General features: G+C 34.4%; 1 pseudogene; it reads right to left on the bottom strand.

Annotated features, from left to right (window-relative positions):
• Nucleotides 1-3,783: 3,783 nt before the first annotated feature.
• Nucleotides 3,784-9,474, bottom strand: LOC116113439 (annotated as a pseudogene).
• Nucleotides 9,475-16,421: the final 6,947 nt, after the last annotated feature.

Below are 16,421 nucleotides of genomic sequence, written 5' to 3'. Positions count from 1 at the left end.
CCATCGCCTAACCAGGCAAGACCTTATCACCCTGAGCAAACCAAACAAAGGCCGAGGTCTAGCTGTGAGGACAAACACTGAACATGCTGAAATAATTTATTTTTTTTAAATCAGGACCAAGGGGGACAAAATAGGAAGCAAATAAACCGACCAAGTCACGGGCAACTGCACTCACACTGAAGAACATAACGATCTTGACACTGTTTTTTTTTTTCTTCGTCTTTTCTTAGAGGACCTACGTCCACTGGGGGCCCGGCGTTTCTTTTGCACCTCCTTTTGATGTGCGCTGAGTACCGGCCGTGCTTGTTGTATGGTGTGTAGCTCGGTCAGCGTATCCCGGGGGGGGTCGAGATGAGAGTGGGCCATCCCTTCGGTCTAGTCTCTGGATGGTTGGTTCCCGTTATCCTCGAGCGGCTACCGGGGTGGTACGAGATGGCCAGGAGGCGGAGGGATTTTCAGTGTGCGGAGGTTCTCTGCTGCTTGTGGGGTTGTTGGTGGGTGTTTGAGAGAGGTCAGAGTTGAAGTATTTTGGAGTGTTAAGTGAAAGTGGGGGAGGGAAAGGGATGAAGCGATGCTTTAAAAATCAGAACAAAAAGAAGGATGTGACAAATCAAAAAATAACTAAACAAAGCATAAGCCTAAATATTAAACTCACGCAATATTTTAATGAAATGATCGATTCTGGTATTATTTGTGAGTTTATCGATTCCTTACTTTAATTTTTATTTAAATTTTTTTCCCGGTATCCTACTCGTACTGCGAATAAGGTAGTGGCAAATATATTCACAAATTATTTGAGCATCAATATAAAAATAAAGTTAAAAGACTTAAGAGTATAAAGATGAAGGATCAAGAAAAAAGAATAATGAAAAAAGCACTAGCTTTCCAGATCGCGAGGCTGGTAGAGAGTGGCATTCCTTATGGAAGTAAGCCTTCTGATGTAAGATCCGGACCAAATACAAATCAAATATTATGCCGGGTTTGTTTGGTCAGAGGTTTCTTTCCATTATAAAGTAATATCAATATTCAGTAATCTTTTAAAAATCAAGTACTTACGTGGTTATATAGTAGTAATCTAAATACTTTTATTTTCTTAAGTATTTTAAGATTATGTAATAAATCTTAATTTTGTTATATTTTACTTTTTAACTATTAAAGTTTTGAACAATAGTGCCCTTGTTTTTTTAAAAACAACTTACCAATTTAAAATTTTAAATGGGATTATTTATATTATATGTTAAGTTTTTAGGACTATAAATACCCTTGAACTTAAAAAATTATCCGAGACTATCCTTATATATTAAAGTAAAACACAGTTTGATGCAGTAAAATTAACCTTGAGATTAGTTGCACAACTGTATCGGTAGTGCTGTATATAATCGGTCTGATGGTTGGCCAGATATCATTCATCAATGGAATTGTGGTGAAAAATCAATGAGTGGGTAGGAGAATAAGTAATCGATTATTGAAAGTAATAGATTTGTGAAAGTAAGTTAACTCAATTTTTTTTCAAGTTACACCCTTACTTTGTTGAACATCTCACTTTTAAAGCAATTGCAAGACGTTTTAAGTTTATTGTGAAATACGTCCAAAAACAAGTTAGGTCTAGCATAGAAGCATATGGCCTAACTATAAACTCAGCTAATTCAGGGGTACGACCGTTCTTTATTAATTTCAACATTATACTCAAATAACAGAACAAGAGTAGATCGGAAAATGCGAAATATTTTTTTTTTTAAAATAATCCAGAAGGGAAAAGAAAAAAAAAAAACAAGAAAATAAAGAAATCAGAATATGAAGTTACTGGACACCAACAGCGTTCTTGATGGAGTATAAAGACCACATAAGACAAGAATATGAGTTTACTGACCCCAAACAAACACAACTTTTAAAAACAAAGCATTGCCCTAACTATAAATTCACCGCATACTTCAGTCTGTATTATTTTATTATTTGATTCTTTTTGTTTTTTTTGGGTTCTTTACTCTAGTGGGGAGAGTGTTATTAATGGCACATATATACCAAAGTAGATGAGTCATCAATAAAAGTAGAAAAGTAAAGAAGAAGAAAGGCAAAAAGAAAACAGCACAGCTTCCAGCTTCGGACGTCAAGCGGCCCAAATATTATTAAAAATAAACAAGTTGTGATGTGGTAGAATTGATCCAATTGCACCTTTAATCATCTTGAATTGGCCCAAGATTATTATCCCTGGAATTTGTCGTGAATAATTCAATGAGGGCAGGGCATAATTAGATGTAAATCGAATTAACAGATTAGGTCAGAATTTTAACGCAAAATTTATTCTATTCAATTCAACCATTGCATCTGTTGGAACAATATACTTTAAAAAAATACAAAGACTCCTTTAATATTGTCTAATGTTGAAAATACTTATGACATCGCCTTTTTCCCTTCGTTTGATTTTTCAATTGAGAAAAATAAAAGAACAAATATCATATAGATCTTTTAACCTAAATAAAAACTTCCCACTACCTTTAATTCAGTGATTGATTGATCATTTATTTCATATATCAATTAAATTAATCATGTCGACGCACATAAAAGGGAGGACGGACTCATATCTTACTTAAAGTATTCATTAGGCAATGGAAATCTCAATGAGAGCAATATAAGCTGAGGGACCAAGATTTCTTCAGCTGCGACCATAATTCATGTGATTGTTTGTTAGTGATTTGACCATCTCGAGTTTATTCTATTAGACTTTCCACCTAACGCAATTTTCGTTCGTCTGCTAGACTACCTTCTTCGAGACTGTTATCAATCCTCCCGGGGTTTCAAAGGTACCCCCTCGCATTTTCTGTCTTGATTAAAAACCCGATGTTCTTTCTCGTCCTTTTTTCTTTTTTCCTTTAAATCCCGTCATTCCTCCAGACCTCTTCATCTACAAATGTAGTTAGGGCAATAATGAAGGACTATGATTATGTTAACAGCAGTTACATTGTGGAGATTTTATGACCGAAGAAGATCAAGTAGAATATTATAACAATTTTTGATAATTTCACAAATTTTTTCAACCTTGTTATATCAGAGACCATACGATGTTTGATACTTTCATATTGAGGACGATTAAACTAACATTTCCATATATAAACTCTTAAGAAAAAAATTCCATCAAAGGATAAGGTTTACTTTTTATCACAAACCATAACCATTTTCTTCAATTTTAATCATTTCTACTTCCAGAAAATGAAAATCATTTTATTCACAGGAATATACACAGGGTAATTTAGTAATTGACGTGGATCAGGATCTTAAATTTAAAAAATAAATAAAATAAGCTCGGAATAAGAAATAAATCAGCAATAACAAATATGAAAACTTGAATAGAATTTTTACTGTACAAAAACATAAAGCCTATGGGAAGGAGAAGGTGCAAGTATAAATAAACACTTTACAGTGGAACAGACCCAAAATAAATAAAACAAAAGGCTGTTTTTGACTACATAAACAGAAGGCCTGGAACAATGACCATTTTCATTCCAAACAACCATTAATGATTACACATCATATAAGGAAAACCTTCTAAAGTGTCACAAATCAGCTTGTGGCAGGGGTGTTTCAGTTTCTGATAAAAGTTTCTTCTCTAGAATTTCACGTAGCAAAACAGCCACGGAAAAACGATTTACAACAGTATAGCAGGCATGATTTAGAGGAAGTGATAGAGCAAAAAAAGTGAAAAGGTGATGTTCAAAAAGAAAGAAAAAATGTGCAGCTCAATGTGTCTATAATCCTTGTGGACTACCTTTTCATCTAGCCCGGCAGTTACCTGGTGGGGTGCTCGGATGGTTGACCACTCAAGAAGGATTTGACGAATTAGAAGGGAGGGACCATTGTCTTGGGAGGGTGTGCCACCCCACTTCAGCTCTGCATCAGAAGGCTCGACTACATGCACTGCTCCGTCACTCATGCCAAGAGCGATATATAGGCTCAGATGGTGAGTGCTATGACAAAAGGATAGGTGGTATGTGTGGCTGCAGAATATATATCGTCAATGAGTGATGGATTTTATGGGCTTGACATTTTGATCAATGAAATTAGAAAAAATGCCTTGAAAATCGAACCTATATATAATAACTGAATGTTCAGAACTCGCCAAATAAAAGGTCTACTTACTTGACAGAGAAGGAAGGTATGTAAGCAGAAGCTGCTATTCTACATCTGAGCCTTAAATTATCCGCATCAAAAACTCCCACAGCACCGTCACAAAAAACGCATAACCAGTAAACCATCACATGAATTATTGCACTTGAAATGGGAGCAGGGAGTGTATCTTTTGGAGACCACTACAAGTTCAAAAATCATAGCATAAGGACCATTATAAGAGAGATTGAAAATAACAGTTTAAATAAATTATACGGAACATGTACAAATAGCCAGTATCATGAAATTCACATTGACTGGTTTAACCTCTTAATTAAAACATCTTATTAATTCTCCATTTACTTGGAAATGTAAAAGAAATAGTAAGATTTGCGAACATGTATGCAGCACCATCAATAAATCTTCCAAGAAAGAGCTCAGAGCGAGAAGCCACACATAGGCAAGGCTTCTAACATGCTATCCATAAAAAAGCATTGAAGTAGTAAATTTACTCTAGCAAGTCAAGGTGGAAAGAGAACAATTGATGTACAACTATAATCTTTTGCGAACAACAATATGTGATTTGGGGTCTCATTGACCTTAATTATGTGACGCTACGTTTCCCACTAATAGAAATGAGATCATGGTCAGTAAGTTATTTAGAGAGAGAGAGAGAACTGAAGAAAAAAAAAAAAAAAACATGATGACATGGTAGCAAACTTACTGAACGTGAACATTCTAGCTTGCTGTCATAAATGGAAATTTGGCTATCATGAACCACCAACAGATGTGTTTGATCATTATGAAACTGGACTTTAGTTTCGCCACCAAAGGCATTGACGGCCAGCTGGGCTTGTATGAACCTTGATTCACTTCTCCATTTACAATACTCCACATACATAGCTGCAACAATATAAATAGAACGGAAAGTAAAAAACCCAGAGATAACAAAAAAGAAAAGCTTCAACTTGATTTTTGGGACCTTGATGAAATTCAATAGCATTTAGAAGTGACTCGGGGAAGCCATGTTTGAAACTTGTAGTAAATTAGGTCTTTCCTCATTGTATAATTGACTATTCTTTTCAGTGTAGTAAGTGATAGCAACGCTGGAATAGAATATTTCCTTCTTCTGTCTTGATCTCATTGTAAATCTAGAATAATAAATTTTTTTCTACCCACAACTTGTTTTGAATTACATCAGCACGGATTTGAACTCAAATTACTTGTCACTGGCCTATCATCATGTAAATAACCAGTGATCTAAAAGCCATATCAAAAGCTCAGCTTATAGATAAGAGCCCAATAATGTATTAAGCATGACACTAACCAAGATAACCAGATTGATGTTCAAAAATAATTCTAAAAGAGCATTTCTGGAAAGATCTTCACATTAGAGATCCCGTCAAAACAATTTGATTCTTCAACTCACCTATTCAAACGTCAACAGTTATATTGGGCACTTCTCAAACCATTGCTGAGAAGGTAACATCCAAGAAGAATATTTACATGGTAATTCAACTATGGTTTGAAATTTTACCAAAGAAAGGGTCATCATATGAGACATTAATTACCTAAATGACTTAGATTAATCGCAAATTGCGACTTTGATTTCAAAAAGTAATTTGCTCCCCAGAAAGCAAAGTTGTAGAGCAAAACCTAATGGTGTAAATGTGCTAGGTTTTTACTCTGACAAAAAAATTATAGCATCCCATTAAATAAGTAAACATAACATAGCCATAAACATTAAAATATTAAATTTATATTAGTCAGAACTAACCGAGCTCAGCCCTGAAGAACACAGTGATTTAAAGTTTGGGAAAATGCAAGCCCTGTGATTCGATTTGGTGACCCTTAAGTTTGGTTTTGACCTGCAACAACATCCAACATTAGTTAGCTTCCACTTATATGTCACCAATAATTGTTGATGATTAGATTATAAGATAGCTATACTTGAGCTTGACAATTTTGAGCAGTTTTTTCTATTGTGGTGGACTCATGTTTGCCTTTTTGTACTTTTGTTGCATCTCTTGTGTGTTCAGGAAGGATATGTTCATTTAAAAATAAATAAATAGAAAAATGATTTCAGTGGGAATAATCTAACCATCAATTCCTTAAAACAAGATGGTAACAACAAGACTTTCCCTCAATGAACAGAGACGAAGCATAATCAGATTGTATGGGATAGGTAATGATTCAGCCAAACAGAATAAGATTTACATTAACAATCTCAAATATCATCGTTATCAACCTTAAATTAACACTAACTACAAATGGAGCAAAATTCAATTTAACATATCCTTTGACCAGTTAAACATAAAACTAGCTTCAAAATTAAGAAAAAACGACAAATCAACTGAGAAACTTCACCTATCAACTCTGACATTGTAATCAATGTGTAGAATCCTCCATCCAATGGCAATAATATTATCTTGAGGATGAATGCCAAATAGGTAGCTGCTGGAGGTGGGGGCATAAACATTGTCATGACCTGAGACACAGTAAGCAATCTTATTCGGTCATGTGGAATCTCAAAATATTGCAAAGCATTATCTCAAGGAAATATTGGGAACATGTATGAAATAAGAGTTCAAATTTGGAGAGGTGCAATAACTTACCTTGAATGTCATCATGTTGAAAAGGAAACCTTTCCACCAGAGGCAGACATAACGTAAAATCAATTTTGGATAAAGCAATGCATGCAGCAGACTCTTCAGCTGGTTTACCATCATTGTCATGCATAAGTGTTCATGGGAGGTTGCCACAACTGGGGCGCACGTATGCAGTAGCTGACAGTTTGCAACAGACATAGAAAGGTCAAAATTAAAACAAAAGAATTGCAATAGATGATAGTAAATAAACCTTTCCCCAAGGGATTCCTTTCACTACGCTGCCATTCCACAGTTGTGAACAGCGCTGCAGTAAGGGCCAATAGAGATAGACCAGAGTTGGTGTAATCACAACCGAACAAACTGAATTTTTTTTTCTTATTTACTTAAATCAAATAAACATCTGCAAAAATAGAAAAAAACATATATATTTTTCCAGGCCTAATGGAGGGAAATTACAATGTATTTCACATTGTGGATAATGTTTTATTTGGCTAATATATATGATGTATTAAGCTTTGTGATGAACTTGATACATTCTTTCGTGTCTTTTGTAAAAAGTCATTAGTTTATATTATATCGTCAGTCCTCTCCTACTTTGTTAATCGATGAAACCGCACTACATGCAAAGAAGGTGTATTATGCCTTAACTTCACAACTGAGGTGGCATTAACATGTGAATTGGCCAGCACATACCATCATCCTCAGGGCATGTCAGGATATTTAAAAAAGGACAGGAAAAATTCGAAAAGAAAGGTTAACACATCAGACGAGAGGTTTAAATAGCATCCAGCATTTGATTAACATTCGGAGTTCCTATCGCTATGCATCCAATTCTTTTAGAATATCGGTTGGGAATATAACAAGTAAGTGCATATGATTGCATAGCTTTATAATAGTAAAATATTCATAATAAGACCGGCACACAAGGCAGAAATAACTACAAAGAAAATATCCAGCACCATAGAAGCAAGGGATTCTTCCTAACTGAATAACACGCAAATACTTGATTCTTTACCACTACTGCTTGGTGCTATAGAATCAGGTAAGGCAAGCTTTCATCTGTTGAGGATCTGAAACTCAGAATGTTCCAGTCTATAACTTGTCTCTCATCGGCAATGTATGGTTTGAATCAACAAGTATGCTGTACATAGGACCTGCAGTGGCACTCGTATGAGTTTGTGGACCAAGGTAAGCACAACAACTCATTGTATAAGAAATGCTAAACTTACAAGACTGTTGATAGATACAAAACCATCACTGTTGGCTAAAATTTTGATACCATTGTCACTCGTTGTAACTGCGAGCAGGATCCTTCCTTATGAATCTCAGTCTAGGACAACCTGCAAAGAATAGAATTGAATGAACAAATGTACGTATCTACTGTTAAATACCATTGGTGTACAAGTAAATACTATGACTACAAACGGCAATCACACCATCTGCATCAACAGCCGTCAACATATTTGTATTGTCCATATCCCAGAATTAATTTGAAATTCATCCCAACAGCAAGAACGTTCCGTGTTGTATCAAAAATGGACAACACCTAAAGAGCGCTTTCTGAAACCAGAATATGTCCTTTTGATAGCACCTTCACTCTCATTCCACTCAACTAAATAGAATCGCCTTTTTACTGTTCCCATGAGAAGAGCCTGCAACAAAAAATATAGAAGTCTTTTCTTATGATACAATATAAGTTATCATTTAATGAGAACGATTACAAAATAATGGGCACATCAAAGGCAGAGAAGTGCCTAAAAAGTCCGGCACAAAGAATCCTTGGACAGCTAATAATTACATCCTTTGTAAAACAAGATATTATCAGAAACTTCAATGAGTTATTAAAGAGTATTCATGTACAACAAACAATATGAAAATCAGCAAATTATCTAGCCTGTGTCCATCTTAAAAACATCAAGCTTTACCTGGTCCTCAGCACTATACCATATGGTGCACCAGTGTCAGGAGCATCATAGTCCACTCTAGATTCAAGCAATCATAGTGCCAACTATTATCTTTCCATCCAATGGCCGTAGAGGAAAAAAGACTGACACAGTTAAAGTAGATTCAAAGTGATGGTAGCCATCTTATTCCATCAGACTAGTTAGCATATAGAAAAAGATAACTCAGATCACCGAATCCCAACAAGATGAGTTAAATAAATATTGACCTGAATATTTCTTGTGGTGAGGCAGCAGACTGAATACACAGGAGCTTTATGGCCTTCAAAAGTATACTGCCTGCGTCCAGCGACAGCATCCCATACCTGTCACAGGAGAAACTTACTCTAATATCCCAAAAAGTCAAACTTTTAATAGAGAGAAGTTACAAAGGATATCAATTAGTTTTCCCTAGAGAAAGCAGGTACACCCTTTTGATAATACCTTAATAGTCTTATCATCTCCACATGTAACTATACACGGTTGTCGTTGGGATAGCAAACGCAATGTCTTAACTCCCCAACATGGGCATCAATCTAAAAAGAGACAAAGTGGTCAATAAACGTACCTAGCCATTTTTAAGGAAGAACTGATATTTAGGATACAAAATTACCTCTAAGTGCTGTCTTAGTTCTCCAGTTGGATGTAAGTATATATCTGAACTATATGTTTGGAAAATGCAACACCTAGACAAATCACAATTTGATTAAGAGAAAAGATAAATATAATGAATAGGAATAACTTCATATTACAAGCAAAGAATGCATATACATACCAAGCATAAGTCCATCTGGCCCCCAAACACACCGATTCACCGATAGCATCATTCAACAAAAGCCGTTGTCATAGTACAAGTTGATAATGAAGAGAAATATCAGTCCATGTTATATTCCTAAATGTTGGCCATGGTATTATAAGTGTTTGCCAGTCAAGCCAGAAAGTAACCAACTGAAGTCAAACTTTTGCTATCCATATGTAAAATTCATTGTCAAGATCAAACTGATAAAGATGAAGGTTTTATGCATTGTACTCTTGGAAGTAAGATGGGAATACCTGCAATGGCTGTAGCAGCTAGATAAATCCCAAACCTTAGAAGTTTATGTGCCAGCCTTCCGGATCCCACCTCCCAAAGGCTAATGTCACCAAATTTGTCCCCACTACAGACCGAAACAGAAATTTTAATCAATAAAATAATCTCTGAAAAAAGTTTATAAATTTTCAGTGACACAGACATAAACAGTGGTTTTTTCTAATTTTTACTAGAAGAATAGTTTGCTGCTGTGGATGGAAGTCCAGCTCATGACATAGATCCTTGATTAGGGTTTGCACAACGGTTTTTAGGTAAGGTTCAGGGAATACGAGAGCAAAAGACACCTAGAAAACAAAAGATATAAGAGGTGAAAGGAACAAGAGGTGGGAGTATGAACTCACTTTCAATATTATTAAAAATAAATATTTAAACTAATAATTGAACATATACCTTTTCGTCGTGTGCTTGTTGTATGAGTGTATTAAGTCTTTGGTCCCTTTCTGACTTGGTATAACTTGGGTGTGCTAAGATCCTCGAGAGAAAGTTTCATAATAGGGCATTTTCATCATTTAATCTTCCAAAATGGGAAATTGAAAGATAATTCCCAGAGCAAAAGCATGTATAGACTTTCTAATTTTCAGTGACAACTGTCTTCAATTGTTAAAAACAATTTCAGTACGTTGTTGCATCTCCCCTCATTTACTACTGTCATATCAGCATTCACAATCTTTACTCATTTCTCTCAACTGCACTAACTCTAGCCATTAAGGTGTATTAACTTCATACAAGCATTGAACAGTAAACTCTCCAGAACTTTAGATCTGGAGAGAGTTGAGGATGGCACAAAATCATCAATTTTACAGATCTTTATCTAGAACTTCAAGATTTGGAAGAGTGGAAAGAATAGCTTCATTATACATATTGTCTTCTAGTTAGGACTCTTTCAGATTTTCAAATCTTGAAGGATCGGAGTGGAATATTAGCTAACTCATCACCTCCGATCATAAGAGTTTATATGACTTCCCATCTAAATCGTCCCACCCATTCCTTAATTCAACACCTCCAAATCATGATTGATCTACAGATCCATCAAACAAAATCCAACAACTTTATTATATACTTAAAAATAAAAGAAGTAACAGAGGCTCATACCTTACGCTCTGAGCAGGGGACTTTGGCTCTGGAATATGAAAGAATTTTCTGTGAAGCTAGACATTTTGAAGTGAATTTTCACACTTCTTGATCCCACTTTTTAACATTGGCCCTTCCAAGTATGTATTCCAAGATAGAAACTTTAAGTTTTGGTAAATTCTCAAGCTTCAAATAGGTAAACTGCGGAAAGGCAAAAATATAGCAGGTTTGCTCCTTCTTCCGCAACAATCCTCTAAAAACCTCACAACTTATTCCAAGGTTTGTAGAGCTTCAGCCTTTGGCAATGAAAGATGGAAAACCATATTTTATTTCCACATCTCTCAAGATAAAACGCTGTCAAAATCTGATAGGGGAGGACATATGTGTGGAATTGCTATCCCAAATCTTTCCAAACTAATATTCTCAATTCAAGGCCATCAAATTGGTGAAAATAACCGCAATCAAGTATTGGGTTTCAATATTACGAACTCATTAGAAAAATTTAAAAAAGAAATAATTATTTGATGATATAGTGACATGCCATTAAAATTACGATTGTTTTTTTTTTTTTTCTCTAAAATTCATCATGAATCAAGCATGAATATGAAACCAATTCGACATAAATTATGCAGTATCGAGATTGAAAGAAAGTATTTACTAGTGAAATTTAACTGAATATGTTAAATTACCATAAAAAAGTGCAAACAAAAGAGAAGAAAACAACAATCAACACGATAACTATGTGGTACAAATGAGGAAAAGGTAATAGAGAAGAAAATAAGAATTATATAATAGACAAGTACAAGAAGTTATAGTCAATCAAACCTTTCATTAAAATTGGCGTGAGAGTGACAAAATCATAAAACTATTTCAACACTGAAAATGGCTAAACGTAAGAGTTAACATTCCTGATTCTCGTATTCTTCCAAGGAGATGGTTAGAAAAGTTCCAATTCGAATCATCAAAGATCATCTTCGTATCTAACATATAAAGTTTAAAACAACCAATTCCTACGATATTTTGTACCTTTTAAGCTCTTGGAAAAGAAGTCTTCAAATATGTCATATCTGCACTATCTAATTCTAAATGGCCAATAGACAAGAGCTTCCATCCTGAGTAATTCAACCTGTCCACTGAATAAACATCCTTTATATACAATTCTAGTGGGATAATTTTGATATCAGTGCAATAACTTTTAATTGCACAATTGCTAAATCCAATAATCCTTAGTTGAGTAATTGACCAATTCTTGGCATTCCTTTAATAATGAATTTGCAACTAGACTTTTAGTTCTTTAGTTCCGAATAATAGCAACATCTTCATTGCTATCATTAAACACAAGTTGAGAGTTGTGTAAAGATCAAGTGACGACAATGATGTTGGCATTAAAATAAATTAAAACTTTGAGCTTTGGCATCACTGTGAAAAATCTCAGGGATTTTGAAGAGCAGATTACCATAGAAATATTAAGATTTGGAATCCGATTTAGCCAACTACTAATAAGTACTACTATCAGTAAGGAGATTTTTGTGCATTTTGAGTTTATCTTATCTTCCATTCCCTTTCAATCATTTCTCCCTGTAAAACTGGTGGTGTATAATATGTATCGGCAACAGCACGGAACATCATGCATAGCAAATTGTTCGCCGTTGAACTTCAGTAACAAACAAGAGTCTTTAGGTCCGACCAATTTACTATTACTCTTGCTCTTCCATTTTCATTAGCTCCTTCAAGTATATCCAACCACAACATGTTGAACAAGTCTGAAATGGAAGATATTTTCATTAGACTAGAAATTAAAAAAGTTTTCTTGAGCTCATCATCTCTTAAATATTTGTAACTCAAGGCATCTTCTATTTTTCCTAGTAATCCTATGAACTTTGTCGTGAAGGGCTCCTTAATTCTCGCCAAGGCAACTTTCCAATCAGATGGAGACTCTTGTTCTTAATGCTTTTGCTATGTACAAATGACAATAGGCAAACCACATTCCCATACATCTTGTGGCAAAGAATTCAATCCACGGGTTTGAATTACACCACCTCACAGGAAGTAGGATTATAACTAATGCATTGATTTTACATGCTTTGGATTTAAAAATAAAAAAAAAGTTCAAGTGTGTATTTTCCCTCTAGCATCTTATTTATCTTTTCTAAATAAAACCATAAAAAATTTGAAAATAAAAATAAACTGCATTATCCAAATAGTATTCTTTAACTCTCATCTCTAAAATGTCTAATCAAAGCTTATTAAGACTGTGTTATAATAGTAGTGCATAAGCACTATAATACTAAATGATATCTATTAAAACTAATTCAAATATAAGAATTAGTTAAAACATGTCTTAATGAATATACTTTAAATTTCTGTCTATTTTAAAGAAGTGTAACAAATTAAAATAGAAGATTGAAGATGTGTAAATGAATAGAAAATTAAGAGGATCTAAGGTGTACAAACATCTTAAAGCAAAACAGTGCCATTTATTAGTACACGAAATTTGATTTCAAGTTTTTAAAAAATTTACATTATGTACACTATATATGGTTGGGTGATATATATAGAAAAAATACGGTTTAGATTAAAAAAAATAAAAATAAACTAAATATAAATAGTTGCACTTAAAAATAAAAAGATTTAATATTTGAACACCCTTTCTAACCGTTTATTTTTATAAAAGGGACAAGTAGTCGTCATTCTGTGCTTGTGGTCAACGGCAAATATGGGATTATGGCCATGAAAATGATACAATTACGGAAAAAAAATATATCTAATTCAACACCGAAAAAACGTGACATCTCAAACTGTCTATTAATTATAAATAATTTTTTTTAAAAAAGAGATGGTGCCACGTCTATCGATTCATGAATCGGTATCATTTTTTCGGTATCGGTTTAACATTGCTCCTTTGCATATATCAGTGAGATGTCAAAAGTTATAATAACAATTAACGTCAGGGCCTTTTTTTTTTTTTTTTTTTTTTTGTATTTAGAATATCAGAAGGAGATTTTATAAATTAGCTTCAATCTCTGTGGGGATGACTAAACCCAAAAATTAATTATTACAAAATAAAATATCAGAAAAATTAATAAGATCCCGCACCCACTTCCCTGCCAAAAACCCACCTAGAAGCCCAAACCGTGGGCAACCGAACCAAATCCCCACCCCAAAGAGTGCAGGTGATTTGTTGATAAACCTTTATTTTTCTTTCACGTTTTTTTTCCTCCAAATTCTTAAAGAAAAAATATAGATATTTGGGAGGATGATTAGAAATTTGTGATTATAATTATGGTTATAACTGTGAATGGTGGGATAGGTTTGAAAAGTGGTAGCAGTGATGTGTGTATGTTCGGAAGGTTGATTGTTTTAAAGGATGGTAGTAGGCTAGTGGTGATGTTTCGGGTTGAATAATGTTATATTCCACCACGCTTTTACTGATTTTCATACATATGATATGGCATTCATACAAATCACATAAAATTTTAATTATTTTGAATTTTATAGTTATAAAAAATTTGTGTAGTTGTGGATATTGCCACATCATGATGTAATGAAAATGTGTAAAAGAGTGATGATAAATGTAGCATATTATTTGGATATAACTTTTTTCAAACAAGAAAAATTCTAAATGTTGTTATTTCCTCAAGCAATTATTAGACTTTTTCCTAAACAGCCATAAAAAAAATTGGAAAATAAAATTAACTGCACTAAACCAAATAAAATTCTTTCCACTCGCATCTCTAAAAAAATAGAAATATATTGTCGTTATCAAGAGCTTTAAGACATATTTATCGAAAAGAAAAATAAAAGTGATGAGAAAACGAGGGGAAATGTAAATAAACGCTGCCAAGTCATCTCACACTGTAAATTTAGGCTGAAAATAATTAACTAACGCCATCTAATAAAATAATCTTAAATATTAATTATATACTTTAAATTTAAGTCAGAAAGTAATGTTACGGACAGCCATGATAAACCCTGAAAAACTAGAGTGAAGGGCAGAGCAAGATTTACAGAGTGTATTAACCAGTTAAGATAACATAAAACCCTAAAAATCTTATTCCTAACCCTTCACTCTTCTTACCGCCACACCCCCACCCCCATTCCCCTTAAACCCATCTTCTTCCTCGAGAAAACTCAACGAACACCTTGGGTGTTTTTTTATGCATCAATTTGGGCTAGGGAGGTTGTTTTAAACTGGGTGGTGTTGTTGGTTGATTTGTGAAGTTGATTGATTGTGATCTGGTTTTGTTGTGGCTGATGTGGTGGTGGGTTTAAGGTGGGGTGTTCTGGGGGTGGCGCAATGGGGAGTGTTGTGGTGTGGGTGCAAGGGAGATATGCTGTGGTGGTAATTGAAAATAGCCCTATGTTAGAACTGGTTTCTGATATGGAATTAACATAGAAATTTAATTTTCGAAGTTAATTAGAGGGCAATGCATCCCGAACATTCTTCAAAGTGGAAGTTCTGGATTCCAAAGCCACGTAATCTTTGTTAGATCTAAGCCATATCTCTGGTGGATTAGTAGGATAAGAAACTTCATTGAATTCCTTATCTAGGAGTTGACTGATATCATTCTCCTTTAACTTGAATGCTTTCTTGCTATGTTTGTATTGGTTGATCCAGTTGGGGCACAATCCCTTGAAACAATGCGGGTTGTTTGCTTTCTCCTGAATCAACTGCTCTGCTTCACCAATGATGGAATCGACATCCTTCTGCCACTTCTCCACAGTCTCTTCAATCTCTTCCACGTTGTTTATAGCAGCATCAACCTTACGCTGCACTTTGACTCTTGCATCCTTCAGCTTATCAACTTCTTTTTCGAGATTTATGAAGTTGGTGTTGTAATTCCACAAGTACTTAAATGGACGCCCAATCGGAGCAGCCAAGCACCTGACAAGATCCAGAACAAAACTCCCGGCACCCGCGGTACTCCCAATAATTTCTACAGCCATTTTAACACTTTTTTTTCTCCTTCACTTCTTCCTCAAGTTTGAAAAATATAAAAAATAAGTAAAAAATAAAACAGAAACAATAACAGGTGCAAAATCAAATAACAGAACAAGAATAGGGGAAAAGTATTTTAAGTGGTATCTGAAGGGGTGAGAGAGGTTTGAGTGAGAGTGTTTTTGAGTGATTTCTGAAAATTGAGGGATAGAAGAAAACTGAAGAAGAAGAAGAGAGTGTTTTGATTTTTAAATTTAATGTGAATAGTTGATTACAGTGGAGACCCACCACGTGAACACGAATAAAAGTAAAAGTAAAAGAAGATTGAAGGAGGAAAAGACGAAGAAAGCACTTGAGTACTTGCTAATTCCAGGTGGATCCAAAGTCGTTTCTATAAAGTTTCCAAGCACCAAAACGGCAAAACGTGTTTGTAAAAGCATTTTCTTGTATTCCCAATTTCATTTTCAATAAAAGTGGACCCCACCGCTTGGGCATCAATAATTGACCTGCATTTGATATGATATGATACATAAAAGTATTTCATGTTTGAACTTTTTTACTTATTCTAATATAAAATAAAATTAAAATTAAAGTTTAAACTAAAGACCACGTGTCTAAAAAGAAAATAATTACAGAAAACATCAATGCATTGATTTTAAGATGGAGACCCA

Source organism: Pistacia vera, unplaced genomic scaffold (genome assembly GCF_008641045.1).
Source record: "Pistacia vera cultivar Batoury unplaced genomic scaffold, PisVer_v2 Contig679, whole genome shotgun sequence".
In the NCBI taxonomy this organism is placed as follows: domain Eukaryota; kingdom Viridiplantae; phylum Streptophyta; class Magnoliopsida; order Sapindales; family Anacardiaceae; genus Pistacia; species Pistacia vera.
Note: the sequence above shows the minus strand (reverse complement) of the source record. Positions and strands in the feature narration are given on the sequence as shown.